The 2,446-nt window shown below is 45.9% G+C and overlaps 1 long non-coding RNA gene across 1 annotated transcript; it reads right to left on the bottom strand.

Annotated features, from left to right (window-relative positions):
* Positions 1–556: 556 nt before the first annotated feature.
* Positions 557–1,728, bottom strand: LOC116272841. Its single transcript, XR_004181394.1, has 2 exons — positions 1,678–1,728; positions 557–946 (listed from the first exon to the last, which is right to left on the bottom strand). It is a non-coding gene; the product is annotated as an uncharacterized LOC116272841 (long non-coding RNA).
* Positions 1,729–2,446: the final 718 nt, after the last annotated feature.

Genomic DNA, 2,446 nt, shown 5'->3' with positions numbered 1-2,446 from the left:
TTTTTTTTTTTTTTTTTTTTTTTTTTTGAGACGGAGTCTCACTGTGTCTCCCAGGCTGGAGTGCAGTGGCGCGATCTCGGCTCACTGCAAGCTCCGCCCCCCGGGTTCACGCCATTCTCCCGCCTCAGCCTCCCAAGTAGCTGGGACTACAGGCGCCCGCTACCGCGCCCGGCTAGTTTTTTTTTTTTTTGTATTTTTAGTAGAGACGGGGTTTCACCATGTTAGCCAGGATAGTCTCGATCTCCTGACCTTGTGATCCACCCGCCTCGGCCTCCCAAAGTGCTGGGATTACAGGCTTGAGCCACCGCGCCCGGCCCTCTCTGGCATTCTTTTACCCAAAGTAGCCGGGGGGGGTGTGTGTGTGTGTGTGTGTGTGTGTGTGTGTGTGTGTGTAATTCTTATCTGTGTTTGTAAATGCGGATTTCCAGCTTCACTTGGAAGACTGGAAGTTGCTAGAAATGCGGGTCTTCTCTCTTGGGATGGGCATGTTCTCTCCAGTTTCCAGTCTCTTCTACACCCTATCACATCTCCAACATGAGGTCCAAACCAGCTGCCATTTATCGTTTTACTTACTTCGTCTTTTTATTAAAGTACAGAAACATTTCTTTTAGCACTTCTGTATCAAGAGGGGAAAAAAATAAGACACACCAAGATAGCTGTGAGTTTCAAGAAAAATGAGAGGCCAGATTCTTTGTAGAAGCTGAAGAATGTTCCTCTGCACTTGGTAGGCTTCTTCAGTGGTTCTGCTTCAGGATGCCTCAGAGGTTGGCTGAGGCCCAGTCAGCCAAAGGCACCAGCATGACTGGGGCTGGAAGATCCACTTCCAAGACGGCTCATGCACAGTGCTGCCCAGCTGGTGCTGTAGCTGGCAGGAGGCCTCAGTTCCCGGCTGCATTGACTTCTCCATGGGGCTGCTTGAATATCCCCATGACATGGTGACCAGATTCTGCCAGAGCAAGAGTCCAAGAGAGAGAAAAATGAAAGATACAAGGTTTTTTATGATCTGGTCTCAGGAGTCTGTTATTTCCACAATATTCTATTGGTTATACAAGTCAGCCCTACTCAACGTCAGACTACAAAAGGGTGGGACTGGTGAAATAAGATTCACTGGAGGGCTATCTTCAAAGGTGGATACTACATAATTCCATGACGTTTATAAAAGACATACCTAAAATATAAGGACATGAAAGTGTTTGAAGCAAAGCTGGAGTAGTTGTTACTAATATGAGACAAAATAGGCCGGGCGTGGTAGCTCAAGCCTGTAATCCCAGCACTTTGGGAGGCCGAGACGGGCGGATCACGAGGTCAGGAGATTGAGACCATCTTGGCTAACAGGGTGAAACCCCGTCTCTACTAAAAAATACAAAAAACTAGCCGGGTGAGGTGGCGGGCGCCTGTAGTCCCAGCTACTCGGGAGGCTGAGGCAGGAGAACGGCGGGAACCCGGGAGGCGGAGCTTGCAGTGAGCTGAGATCCAGCCACTGCACTCCAGCCTGGGCGACAGAGCAAGACTCCATCTCAAAAAAAAAAAAAATATGAGACAAAATAGACTTTGGGGAAATAAAGCATTATTATGGCTAGAGGATGACATGAAATAATGACAAAAAGTACACTCTACTAACATTATTATAAACCTAATAAAATAAGAAGATATGGGGCCAGGTGCTGTGGCTCACACCTGTAATGCCAGCACTTCGGGAGGCCAAGGCGGGTGGATCACGAGGTCAGGAGATCAAGACCATCCTGGCTAACACAGTGAAACCCCATCTCTACTAAAAATACAAAAAAATTAGCCAGACATGGTGGTGGGATCCTGTAGTCCCAGCTACTCAGGAGGCTGAGGCAGGAGAATGATGTGAACCCGGGAGGTGGAGTTTGGAGTGAACGGAGATTGCACCACTGGACTCCAGCCTGGGCAACAGAGTGAGACTCCATCTAAAAAAAAAAAAAAAGAAAAGAAAAAAACTAAGTACTAACCCACAAAGCAATTCTCAACAGATTTCAAAGAATCGGTATCAATGTGTTGCTCTGCATAATACATTTAATTACAAGCAAATAACAAAATATAATTATGTTTTATTCCCATATGGCTAGAAACTTTTAAATACATTTCCAATTCATGGATCAAAGAAATCGTCATGAAAAATGTAAAATTCAGTCTATTCTGCTATAATGCATATAAAATGCAGAATATTATCAGTTTAATATGAAAGTCATATTGGTTCATACACATAGGTGCAAGCTTTCTGATAATTGAAGAAGCCTTTAAATACTTTTTTTTTTTTAGACAGAGTCTCGCTCTGTTGCCCAGGCTGGAGTGCAGTGGCGTGATCTCGGCTCACTGCAAGCTCCGCCTCCTGGGTTCACACCATTCTCCTGCCTCAGCCTCCCGAGTAGCTGGGACTGCAGGCGCCCACCACCACACCCAGCTAATTTTTTGTATTTTT

The sequence above is a fragment of the Papio anubis genome, unplaced genomic scaffold, assembly GCF_008728515.1.
Source record: "Papio anubis isolate 15944 unplaced genomic scaffold, Panubis1.0 scaffold2229, whole genome shotgun sequence".
NCBI classification, from domain to species: Eukaryota; Metazoa; Chordata; class Mammalia; order Primates; family Cercopithecidae; genus Papio; species Papio anubis.
Note: the sequence above shows the minus strand (reverse complement) of the source record. Positions and strands in the feature narration are given on the sequence as shown.